Source organism: Chiloscyllium plagiosum, chromosome 2 (assembly GCF_004010195.1).
Source record: "Chiloscyllium plagiosum isolate BGI_BamShark_2017 chromosome 2, ASM401019v2, whole genome shotgun sequence".
NCBI lineage: Eukaryota > Metazoa > Chordata > Chondrichthyes > Orectolobiformes > Hemiscylliidae > Chiloscyllium > Chiloscyllium plagiosum.
This window is the reverse complement of record NC_057711.1, coordinates 66,255,962-66,269,107: the sequence shown is the minus strand read 5'-3', so window position 1 is coordinate 66,269,107 and position 13,146 is coordinate 66,255,962. Positions and strand designations below refer to the sequence as shown.

The 13,146-nt window shown below is 39.7% G+C and overlaps 1 long non-coding RNA gene across 1 annotated transcript in view; it reads left to right on the top strand.

The window, feature by feature from the left end:
• LOC122565530 overlaps window positions 1-3,649 on the top strand; it is a 52,100-nt gene extending 48,451 nt beyond the window's left edge. Inside the window, exon 3 of the long non-coding RNA XR_006316200.1 lies at window positions 3,208-3,649. This is a non-coding gene — a long non-coding RNA (uncharacterized LOC122565530). The remainder of the gene's footprint in view (window positions 1-3,207) is intronic.
• The last annotated feature ends 9,497 nt before the right edge of the window (window positions 3,650-13,146 follow it).

Sequence of the window (13,146 nt, the reverse complement as noted above, 5' to 3'; positions counted from 1 at the left end):
ATTAATGATCAATCAATGTGCACACTTACAGAGAGATTTTTAATGCAATTAGTAATTATAGGTAATATTTTAAAACCAATCATTTTATTAAGTTGTTTAATGTCAGCTGTAACAAATGTGGCAAGGAGTGGGCATGTCGTGCCCTGGTTTGTCATTACATTAAGCGTGAAGGAGGAAACAACCTCTAAAATCAGAGTTTCCATGCTCTACAAATGGAGTGAAATTAATTGAGACAACATGAAATCTTGTTCAACATGAAATACATCATATGCTGACTTACGTATCATTCAAAGAATATTTCTTGTTGGAAAACAAAAGGGAGGATATGCAAAAGATTGTAATATCAAGTAAAAATCAGGTTGGATATTAAGAACAAGGACCACCACAGCTTCAATGCTTTAACACCTAAAAGCAATAAGCACGTCTCAAACAAGAGAAGAACTGCTGAATTCATAATTAAGAGTGTAGGGCTGCAAGCACTAATTTAACATCTCTGTGCAGTTCCCTAATGTAGGATGTAAATTAACTGAAACATTTAACCTCAAGGTAAAAATTAGTATAACTTCTGGCTCTGACATAACTGGAAGTATTGGATAGAGGCTGTCAACAAGAGCCATCTGTACAATAGCAGTGATCACAAAAGCAGAGCAGATGATTCTACATCTGGGTGCTCGAGACTATAAACTATCTGGTCCTAAACTAATGGAAAGAATTGTAGCGATTTTAATTACAAACCAGAGGAAATCTAAGCACAATTTTAAAAATGGGGTAATTCAAAAATTTTAATAAACTGTTTAACGATCATTTTAAGAACATTTTAATGATTTTAATCCACATAAAAGGTTTGCAAAGAGATAGCTTGATTTCAAGAGTATACATATCCTTTTTAGAACAGATGGAAAAAGATTGGTTGGGATAAGATTGGCTTGGAAAATAATGGGCAGTCCAGGTTCAAATTAAAAGCCTGTTGGAGTTGGATGAATTGAATTGTATTTTCAAAATAAATTACACAGCTTTAATAACAAGGCTGTTATTGACATTCACAGCATGCGTTAAAAAGACTTGCAATGACAAACTGACAAACTTATAGAGGCAGTGAGCAGAGCGGAATTAAATGAGGCGTTAGAGGATTTTAAGAGGAATACTGTCCCTTATCTGAATGCTTGATGGTCAAGAACATTTGAAACTTGATTGGTGCCAATTCATCCAACTTGAAAAGGCTCTTTACATTATTGATTAATGCTCAAGTGATTCAAGTCACACTGAAGGAAAATGGAAACTGTAGCAATTACTAAAACTGGAGAGTCCGATTTGTTGGAGAACATTGATAACTGGACACTGATAAGGGTTGGATCCATATTATATCAACTATTCAATAAAGCACTGACACCAAAGATTGGTGAATGTTGTAAGTTAAGTCCCAGATTACACCTAGATATAATAATACTTAGATGTAATGAGAATATGGCTAATTTTCAAAATGATCAAAAGGGTCCAAAAAAGAATAAATTATGGCCGAAGGGTCTGTTGGTCTCACATAGACTTTTGGCTTTGTTGATCACAAGTTATATTTAAGACTTAATAGAATAGATCTGGGCATAAATTTAACAAATTGATGAACAACATATATACAGGAACAGCTACAGGTAGTAGAGATGGGACAATTTCCATAACAATTAACAAAGGTGTTAAACAGGAAGACCGTTTATCTCCTACTTTTAATATCACACTGGATCTGCCCCTTTGTGAACTTGAAGAAAGGGATCTACCTAAAGAATATGGTAATATTGCTGAAGTGTACGTTGTAAGCTTTTGTTGATAATTTTCAACATTCAAATAGTTCCCATGTAGGCATGATCCATAACTGGCCTAAGAAACTTTTTTGCACAGCATTAGGGTTGGACATAAATTAAGAAGACAGTTAATTTCCATAATGCAAGCAAGAATGAAAGCTTGCTTTACTATGTAGAAAAGAACTGGGGGTGCTCAATAATGGTAAACTTGATAATGTTACACTATGCAATTTTAAGAAATACTTTGATGCTTAAAACTGCCTCTGGACTTCAATTGCAAGAGGATAACTGTGAAGCTGAAACTGAATTTGAATTTCAAGCTAATTCCCTTAAAATTCACAATGTGCACAACTTCTAAAAATATGCATGATACTAAGGATGTATTATTATTTCATTTTAAAGAAGATATTATCGAACAATTTACATTGTTTTCCTAAAATCTTGAGTTTACCTATCTGTATTGCCAACATATACTGTGGAACATTGAGCCTTCTGAATTTTGAACTCCAGATACTGCCATGGAATGGAATGGAGGTTTAGCAGTTGGAAGGGAGTTCCAAAAATGGAATTATCTAACTAATCCAGCCTATTGGCTTTTCTTATCACAATAACATGATTTTGAACACTTTTTTCAGTTCAGATGAAGGGTCTGGACTGGAAACATTAGTTCTGTTCTCTCTCCCATGGTGCTGCCAGACCTCCTGACTTTCTCCACAGCATTACTTTTGTTTCAGAGCTCCAACTTCTGCAGTCGCCTGTGTTATTTTACTATTTTGAATAAGTGGATTGATATTAATTGCACCACAAAATAGTCAAACTTTATCAGGCTTCTTTTATTTAGACCTGATATTTAGCAATAAATATGCATTGTTCTTAGGTAGCCACGAACAGAAAACTTGCAGGAAATGCAGCTTCAGTAATGATACAATGGTTGGAATCTTGTCCCCTTCCCCGTGGCAATGTGGTAACGGTATTAATTCTGACAGGAGACGGGGGCCATCCTGGTACCTTCCCTCCTCCATCCTGATTAAGTTCATGGCCAGATAGACTTTCTACCCTGAGTCCCACACTTAAAACCGTTATTCCACCACAGCTGATATTAACCCAGTGGCAAAGGGACTGGGGTTTTCTTCATGCGGACAGCATGAGAAGTAAACTCTGACGGTGGATAGAACGTGAGAGTTGGTGGAGAAAGTAGAAGTTGCAATAGGTTTTAAAAGGAAGGCAGATTAATTGCTGAGAAAGAAATAAGGATTAAGGCATGTGGAAGTGGATCAAAAAGCCAGTTTTTAAAGAACAGGCATAGGTGACATGCAGTGATCCAATTGGCCCCCTTCAATGCCGAATTTTGCATGGTTCTTTATCTTGTTACCTTACTTTCTGACCCATTGATGCTCTCTCATTTACATTTCAGACTCCAAGTAAATCAAATGAAGAAGCTAGTGAAATCCTTGCGGTTGCAAATCACTAATCTTACCAATTTCAAATACACCTTGAAGTTTAACCACATTCGATTAAGAAACTTTGGTCACCGCTACTCTATTCATAGCCTTCTTTGCTGACAAATTATAAAAATTGCATATTTGTAATTTGTTTCTGTGTAATATCAATTTATATCATGCACATGTTATTTGCATTTGAAAGCTGTGAAGACTTTTATTTAAATTGCATGGCCCTAATAGAAAACTTAGGTAAAATTGCTGAAAAAAAAATCAAACCTAGACAGAAGGGGAGCTTCATTTTCATCAATGTCTGTTCTTCTGTTTGTACTTGTTCAAAATACTCTGCCTCCTTCGTTACAATGTTAGTAGAAAGCATCACTTTGAAACAGAATTCAAGAACACAAACTACATACAAAAATAAGTACCGGTTTACAAATATTTTCTACACAGAATTTCTGAAAATGTTTGTAAACCGATGCTTATTTTTGTATGTAGTTTGCATTAGTTCAGCCAACTAATGAGGAAATGCTTGCTCCAAAAGGAAGCTTCCTCATCTCCCCACCAGAAGGTGGCGACTTTAGGCTATTTTTGTCTTATTGACAGAAATGGCAGGGAATGATGCTGAAAGAAGCTTTCTGCTGTGCAGTCTATTTTATATGTGCTCCCTGTAATATCTTACTCTCTGTTGACTCATCGGATGCCAATTAGTGTGTCAGATAATGTGTACCACACCATGATGAATTCAAGTCATGGAAATGGAGAGAAATGGTGGAAACATGGAAGCTGAGATACAAGATGCTCCATGACTATGTTGAATGGACGGGTAAGCTCAAGGGGATGCAGGGCTCTTCTTTCTTGTGAACTTATATTCAAAGGTATTGGAGATTGGTTGGGGGTGAAGGGTAGGAATGAAATGGATCCAGTATTGTGCAGCTGTCTATCTGCATCATAATACTATGCAAATGTGCAACAGAATGGAGCATACCCCATACAATAACCAGACAGCAGAAGTGGAACATAATCTCATGACATACTGCAAGATGCATGAAAATTTAGGTCTCTAATACTACTGGGTCCCCTTCAAACAGTATCTGCAAATTCTACTGATGGCTAGGGGAAATCATAAACTGCTGCTGACTAACATCACCAAAGGTAAAATTGCATTCATGCTAGAGTAACATTTCAGCAGACTGCTGTGAGTACCAGTCATGTAACTGTGTGTCTGGCTACCACAACTGAGTCTACTTCTTTCCTCACCGAAAAGCTGCATTTTATGATGATGATGTCTAGGCTGCCAGCTGGACAGCCAGTGAAAACTGCAAGTCACCTTGTTTTGAAACAGCTCACCATATCTTTTGTCACTCACGAACTTAACAGGTCTTTCCCTTTGATCATTGGCCCCAGGAGCAGAGCTGCTGGCCAATCAGAGATTAGCAAGGATCAGAAATCAGAAGGCAGCAGCTTGTCTATTCTTAGCATCGTGCCACCTCCCCAACCCCCATCCCCGTCAGGGATATTGTAGCTGCTGCCAGTCCTACACCCACACGAGAACAGATTATAAAGGGAGAGGCATGAAGCCGAGGTGACTGATGGTGGGGTGTGAATCGTTAGGAAGGTGTTGTGAAGGAGGTGTGGCAACTTTCAATGGACATTCTCCCAGATCAGATATTGAGTACATTTGAAAACGCGACCCTTCCTGGGAGAATTTGCTTGTCCTGTGACTCAATGAGAAGCTCCCCTCCCAACTGTTGGATTTGTAATAGGTGGTAGGATGGCATAGCTGATGATGAGCCTTTGCCCCATGGACTTTATCGGGTGAAGGCAGAAAGGTGGTGGAGTCCCCACTCATCTGATTAAATAGCCTAAACTTATCACATGGGAAGACGTGCGATGCCGTCCCTTGATAGCAACTAGGACTGGGGAACCTGAAATAACTTCTTCTTTACAATGGTACTTTGTACCAGCTGTTCCATTGCACTGGCTATGATCAACTAATGGCTCAGACTTGTGTCTTTCCTGATCTCTGTTTGTTGGTACATCGCCATATATTTGCTGAGACATTAGGCAAGTAGATAGTTGATGGTTTGTCATTTTTAAGTTTATGACAATAAAGATCTTAATTGAACCCTATGATATTAAACCACAACATGATAAGTTTTATTGTATTAAGTTTTATTTATACTGCAGAGTTGAATATCCATGATTTTCAAGACGTCTTTTAATGTCCATTTAACTACCAGATTTTATCAAAATTTCATGAGAGAAGGGGTTGGGGATAGCAGGCAATCCTGTCAGTAGCAGCACAGCTGAGATGCCTGTTAGAAGTAGCCTTGCAGGGATGGGGGTGGAACAGGGTGATGTGATGAAATAACAGCAATGAACAGCTGCTGGAGGATATGGCTGCCAAGTCTAGCAGGAGATTGAAGAAACTTCAAAACAAAGGTCCTTTTCTCCCTGTAACGGTATGAAGTTTTACCATTGTAGTGGGCTTCATTTTTGCTGAGTACTGTCTGTCTCAATTCTTCATGCATGTAGGGAGCACCAGAGTAATATCAAAAACACTTTAGCGCAGTATCAAAGAATTGCTTCACTGTGGCAAGGCGCCGAGCTGATAAGATGTTAAACTGAGCCCTGGATGCCTCCCAGGTGGATGAAAAGCTCTCATTGCAGCATTCAGAAAACAGCAGGATACTTTTCTAGAAATCCTGGCCAGCATCAATCCCTCAACTAAATGACTAAAACAGTTTATCTCATCACTTGTCTCACTATTATTTGTGGAACCATGACATGATCAGGTTAGCAGCTGTATTTCTCCACATTACAATTGTGACTACATTTCAAAAGTACTTCAATGTCTGTGATGTGCTTTGAGAAACATTCCAGGACAAATACAAGTTCTTTCTATCTTTCTAACTCAGGTACCAAAGAACCCGACAGTCTGCAGTATGAACAACTGTTCCTGCCTCTGACCAGAGACTTATTTTAGTGGTTAAAATGAGGTCAGCCATAGAATGCACAATCCTTACAGTTTGGAAACAAGACCTTCGGCCCAACAAGTCCACACTGACCCTCCGAAAAGTAACCCACAGAGACCCATTCCCCTACCCTATTATCCTATATTTACCTCTGAGTAATAAACCTAACCTACACATACCTGAATACTATGGGCAATTTAGCATGACCAAGTCACCTAACCTGCACATCTTTAGATTGTGGGAGAAAACTGGAGGATGAGGAGGAAACCCATGCAGACACAGAGAGAATGTGCAAACTCCACACAGATAGTTGCCCTAGGCTGGAATCGAACCCAGGTCCCTGGACCTGTAAGGCATCAGTGCTAACCACTGAGCTGCCATGCTGCCGCTGAGTTCCCTGATTGGGGCTGTTAATCTGTCCAATCAGGGAGCCCTGGCTGACATATTAAAAGAGGAGTGTCAGACATCCTGTTCACTCTGGGGGTTGACTCTGATGAAGCTGAATCACAGCCAAGGACTTTCCATCTGTAAATAAAGGGTGGCTTGGTGACATGATACCATCCTGTGTGGAGTTATTTCACTTGCTAAACAAGTAGCCTGGAGGTCTTGTCTAATCATAGAATAGTTACAGCACAGGGAGAGAACATTCAGTCCATCAAATAAATGTGTCTGAATGCAACAGCAATTTAGCTAGCCCCACCTCTTTGTCCTTTCTCTCTAAATATTTTTCTTTTTAATGATTCAAGGACATAAGTTCAAACCTCACCATGACAGCAAGGGAATTTAAGTTCTGTTCAGTAAATAAAATGAATTAAGTACATTTTAATCTATTAAAATAGAAATTAAATAAAAGGATATCAGAAAGATTTTGTGAAACTTGAAAGGGTTCAGAAACGATTTACAAGGATGTTGTCAGGGTTGGCGGTTTTGAGCTATAGGGAGAGGTTGAATAGGCTGGGGCTGTTTTCCCTGGAGCGTCAGAGGCTGAGGGGTGACGTTATAGAGGTTTACAAAATCATGAGGGGCATGGATAGGATAAATAGTCTTTTCACTGGGATGGGGAAGTACATAACTAGAGGGCATAGGTTTAGGGTGAGAGGGAAAAGATATAAAAGAGACCTAAGGGGCAACTTTTTCATACAAACGGTGGTACGTGTATAGAATGAGCTGCCAGAGGAAGTGGTGGAGGCTAGTACAATTGCAACATTTAAAAGGCGTCTTGATAGGTATATGAATAGGAAGGTTTGGAGGGATATGGGACAAGTGCTGGCAGATGGGCCTAGATCGGGTTGGGATAGCTGGTCGGCATGGACAGGTTGGACCGAAGAGTCTGTTTCCATGCTGTACATCTCTATGACTCTGTGATAGTATCAGAAATGGTTACCATGAAATTATCAGATTGATGTGAAAACCCATCTGATTTACTGGTATCCTTTAGGAAAGTAAATCATTATCTCCCCCTGAAATAGCCTGGCAAAGCTCTCAGTTTGTCAGGATGATTGGTAAATGATGGCTATGTTCAGAACCCATGAATCGAACAAACAAATCCTGATTTATCTTGCTTCAATTTGGATCTTGTGTAACCCTTTCTGCTGCAGCTCCATTTTACATAATTGCTTGATTGTCTTCATATTGCTTTCTCTCTCATGTATCTGCCCACTTTCCCATGATCTATTCCCTACCTAATTGCACCAACTACATCTCATACCCTGGATTACTGTGAGGATAATTAGGTGTGTGTAAAGATACAGACTGTTAAGTGAGTACAGAAGTTACAACAAATGCAAAATTAAACAAAAAAGTCAATGTTGTTTCCTCTAATTTGAATCAATAGGACAAAAAAAATTAAAATTTTGTAAAGTTTTTAATCTACTGCTAATTCCAGGAACAGAAGTGAGCATTTGCAAGTAAACTAATTTTGATATTGGTTATTATAAATATAAAACCCCTAGAGTGTGGAATCAGGCCATTCAGCCCAAGGTGTCCACATTGACCCATCCCCCTACCCTATCCCTGCATTTCCCATGGCTAATCCACCTCGCCTGTACATCCCTGAACACTATAGGCAGTTTAGCATAGTCAATCCACCTAACTTGTATATCTTTGGACTGTGGGAGGAAACTGGAGCACCTGGCAGAAACCCACACAGACACGGGGAAAATGTACAAACTCCATACAGACTGTCGCCCGAACCCAGGTCTATGCTGCTGTGATGCGATAGTGCTAACCATTGAGTCATAAATATATTTCAGGAAGCTATGTTTCAAACAATTATTTTAAATTAAACAATGAAATCATGCTAGTAAAAGACAACATTGATCAATTTAGCATGGTTGTCAAAAATCACATGGAATGTTTAACATTTTGTGTATCCCAAAAGCAAATGTTAATTTTTTTTGTTTTTCAAATCATCTTTTGTCAGGAACTTTGATGGGTGTTAGTGCAGGCAAGTCTCTGTCATAAATAATGGACAGTTCCATTGATGGTCTGTACTATTGTGATCTATTACATAACAAACTATGGAAAGGTAGATGTGATGTGATGAATTTTTCCTGGGTTTATTGTAAAAGATGCTTTTATAACACAGCTTCCCTGAATATTTTCTAATAACCAATTCCTAACATTTGTGGCTGATAGAATACTCCTGAGAGAGCATTTCCTATGAACTCAAATCCATGTTCCTGCAGCTGTTGTTTGATGTAGATCTCATAGGACTGTGCTGTAAATTCACCCATCCACTGGCAAAGAGAAAGGAAAGAACATCAGCATGAATATCTCTAGACAACTGCTGCTCTTTGAAAAAATATATAGTGTTATTCTCGGTAATGATGCAACAGAGGCTGGGGGAGATTATCCTCCTTGGCTCTGCTCCCACTATGGAAGACAGTGATGCGTCTCATTTTAAGAGACAATCAGAACTACCCAGAATCATAATAGGGCTGTAACAAAGCAATTTAATTCACCAAAACAATCTAATATATATATTAGACTGCAATTATTAATATTTGACTTGTTCAGTTATTGTTGGGGAATGTTATTAATTTGGGCTGGGATTAAGTAGTCAACTAAGTTAAAATTACCTGTGACTGATTGCCAGATCATCCACTCAACACTAGTAGTAAGCTGAAAACTTCTTGTATCTCAGGAGGTCCCTGGCTTATTAATGGTAACACTTGAAATATTTCTGTAAGTTGTTGCCATATGGAGCTCAGAGGGAATATTTGCAACAAGCGATCTGCATGATAAAACAGGCATCCAGCCAAATCATATTTGAGTTTTAATATCCTCACTAACATTTGAGCAACCTGAAGTACTTTGCCACTATGAGTCTGAAGTTTAGTTACAGGTAGAAAATTATGAATCAATTCAAGTGTGGTGGCATTCTGATTAAACAGGTACCAATGACCACATGGCTTGATAAGTGATTCGGGTTAAGATTCTCCCCACATGAGCAATGAATATGTTTTGAAACTTAATCTCTTGGATAGATGTAGGAAATTAGAATATAATCTAGAAATAACGATTGGTAATTCACCCAGATATAAGTAATAGCAATATAGTGGAACAATGCAAATGAGATTTCTCTGTTCACTATTTGAACCTAGGGAAAAGGTGACTTTAGTTTAAAAGGCCTATAAAGGCTTACATCATGCGACCATAACATTTACTATCAGCAACAATAATTTCTACTTACCTGTTTATTCTTTCGCCTGGATTTGAAAACATCCACAATTGAATGAATCTCTCCCACTTCAGCATTCTAACAGAGATCATTTAATTCTGTCTTTTCTGTAATTTTCCCCACTCTCACTCAATTTGCTGGTGTGCTCTTACATATGGGAACTCTGTCCACTCCAGTCACACTCCGGTTATCATTCCCAATCTTTCTGATCTACTCCACTTCTTTGCCCTTTCTCGATAGCATTTTAAACCTTCCCTTACATGCATTCTTCCTCTCCCTCACCATTTCATGTAAAACCTATTCACAGCCCTGATTATTTGATTGGCCAGGACAATTGTCCCAGTGTAATTCAAATGAAACCCATTCCAGTCAAACAGCTCACTCTTTCCCTAGTACTGGTGACAGTGCTTCATCAATTAAAAGCCAGTTCTCCCACATCAATCTTTGAGCCATGCTTTCAACTATGCTCTGCTAATTTGCTGGTAAATGTTTTAGATTTACACAAGTGTAATAGATCTATCTGGTAGAGTTAGAACTGTTACATATATATTTACAAGTTGTCTGCAATGAGTATTTAGCAGATTAAAAATAAACACAATAAATTCTAATAAGGTGACTACTATCTGAATGCTAGTTCCACACTGCATATGTACTGCTCTTCAAATTGAAGAGGGTGCCTGCTGATTTTCTCTCAAAACACACCCCAATGTACCTGGGCAGGTCCAGCGTAATATGCCTCATGTGGTAACTTGGTTTTCTTGCATGTCAGAGTGTTGACAGAATACTGGAGATGTCAAACATATCTTACCCACTAATTGGAGAGAAAGTTGTGAATTAGCCAGTGAGCATATCAACAGTGGACCAGGCATCTTTGCAAATGATTAAACATCCCCGCTTTTAAATGAATAGAGGGGACATGCTATCTGTAATGGGAGAGGGCACCTTTCTGAAACAAGCCTTAAATCCATTGCCCTTTAGTACCAAGAATCTGTATTGGACCTTTTTAAAATTCGGTCATGACTGATTACAACATGTTCTGTGGAATTTGCAGTCATTTCACCTAGGATCTGAGCATCTGAACCAATACATTTTGGATACCACCAAAAATGCAAGTAATGCTTAACTAAAAAAAAGAACTGCAGATGCTAGAAATCAGAAACAAAAACAGAAATTTCTGGAAAAACTCAGCAACTCTGGCAGCATCTGTGGAGAGAAATCAAAGTTAATGGTTCAAGTCTAGTGACCTGCCCCTCAACACAATCAATTTCCACCCCTTTATAACTTTCACATTGTCCATTTCTGACACTTCCCTTCCTTTCCTTACCTCTTCATCTCCGTTTTGGGGAATAAATTGCCCGTTGCCATCCACTACAAGTGATATGAAGGTGCCAGTGTTGGACTAGGGTGGACAAAGTGAGAAGTCACAACACCAGTTATAGTCCAACAGTTTTATTTGAAATCACAAGCTTTGGGAGCGCTGCTCCTTCATCAGGTGAAGCAAACGAGCAGTACTTCGGAAACTTGTGACTTCAAATAAACCTTTTCGACTATAACCTCGTGTTGTGACTTCTGACTTTATCCACTGCAAAGTCACGACTCCCGTTACTCCCTTCACTACAGTTCTTCACTCCCCACATCCTTTCATCTATGTTTTATCTGTTCAGAAAATGCCACCTTCGAAACCAAAGCTGCTGTTTGGCTTCCTTCTTCCATGACCGTGGTTTCCCCTCCACTATGGTTGACAGGATCAACTGCATTCGACCTATCACCCGTATTTCCACCGTTGCCCCTTGCCATCACTCACAACAGTGTAATCGGGTCCCCCTCATCCTCACCTTTCATCCCACCAGCCTCCACATTCAAAGGATCATTCTCCGCCATTTCAGACAACTCCAGCAGAACGCCACCACCAAACACCTCACTTCCCTCTATCTGCATTTTGCAGAGATTGCTTCCCCCCGGGACTCTCCAATCCATTCCTCGACCACCAAACCCCTCGACCATCCTTCCTACGGCACCTTCCCATGTAACTCCAGAAGGCACAACACCTGGCCCTTCACCTCATCTCTTTCCCCATCCAAGGGCCTAAACAGTCTTTCCAGGTGAAGCAGCATTTCACTTGTACCTCCTCCAATTTGGCCTATTGCATTCGCTGCACCCAATGTGACCTATCTACATTGGAGAAACCAAACACAGACTAGGTTAACCCTTTGCAGAATACCTCCAATCCATGTGCAAGCTTCCCAAAGCTGGTCCTTTTAACACAGCATTCTGCTCGCATGCCCACTTGTGTCCTCAGCATGCTGTAATACTCCAGCGAAAAATGGAGGAGCACCATCTCATCTCTAAACTGGGCACTTTACAACCCTCTGAGCTCTATATTGAGTTCAGCACCTTCAGATTGTGAACCCACTCCCATTCCTTCCCTTTCTTTTAGCTTTACTTGTCACATTTTCTGTCACCATGTCCTCTTTCCCCTCCCCCACCCCAGTGCAACACTCTGTTCTTCCCAGTCTGGCAGTTAGACCCACCATTGTTCTGCCTTTCTCACATTCTGATCACTTAATCTGAATGATGAACACTCTTTCTCCCCTCGCTCTCTACTCTCCCCTTCCCCCCCATTATTGCATGAATGCTGTCCCCTCTACACTTCACATCAGCTCTGATAAAGAGTCATCTAGACTTGAAACATTCACTTTCTTTCTCTTCATGGACACTGCCCGGCCTGCTATGATCTCCAGCATTTTTTGTTTTCAGTATAGATTCCAGCATCAGTAGTAATTTGCTCCTATATCAAAGGTTATTGTGTAAAGTAGGTGTTTGTGGTATAAGGGGAAAATGTAATAGCATGGATGTATGATTTGCTGTCTGGCAGGTGGTTAAATGAGTCTTTTTCTGATTGGCAGGATGTGACAAGCAGAGTTATGTATGAGACTGGTGGTCCTTGAAATGAAGAGCTCATGTATCTAATGTAAAGGGGATACAGATTCACTACCCTGTGTGAATTGAGGTCCAAGAATATCAATTGGAGCATGATGTAATTTTTGGGCACCAATCAATATCTGCCAGTCAGTGCTTCCAGTCGTGCGGAAGTACAAACTATATCTCTGGTGATAATAGAGGAAAGATTCATGGCAGTAGTTACTTGGAGGGTAACTTGGAATATCACCCGCTCCACATAAATAAACTTCCAACAAAAGTAGGAGCTGAGTCTTATGCTTTCTTTGGCTAAAGGCAAGTTGCATTGAGTTTGA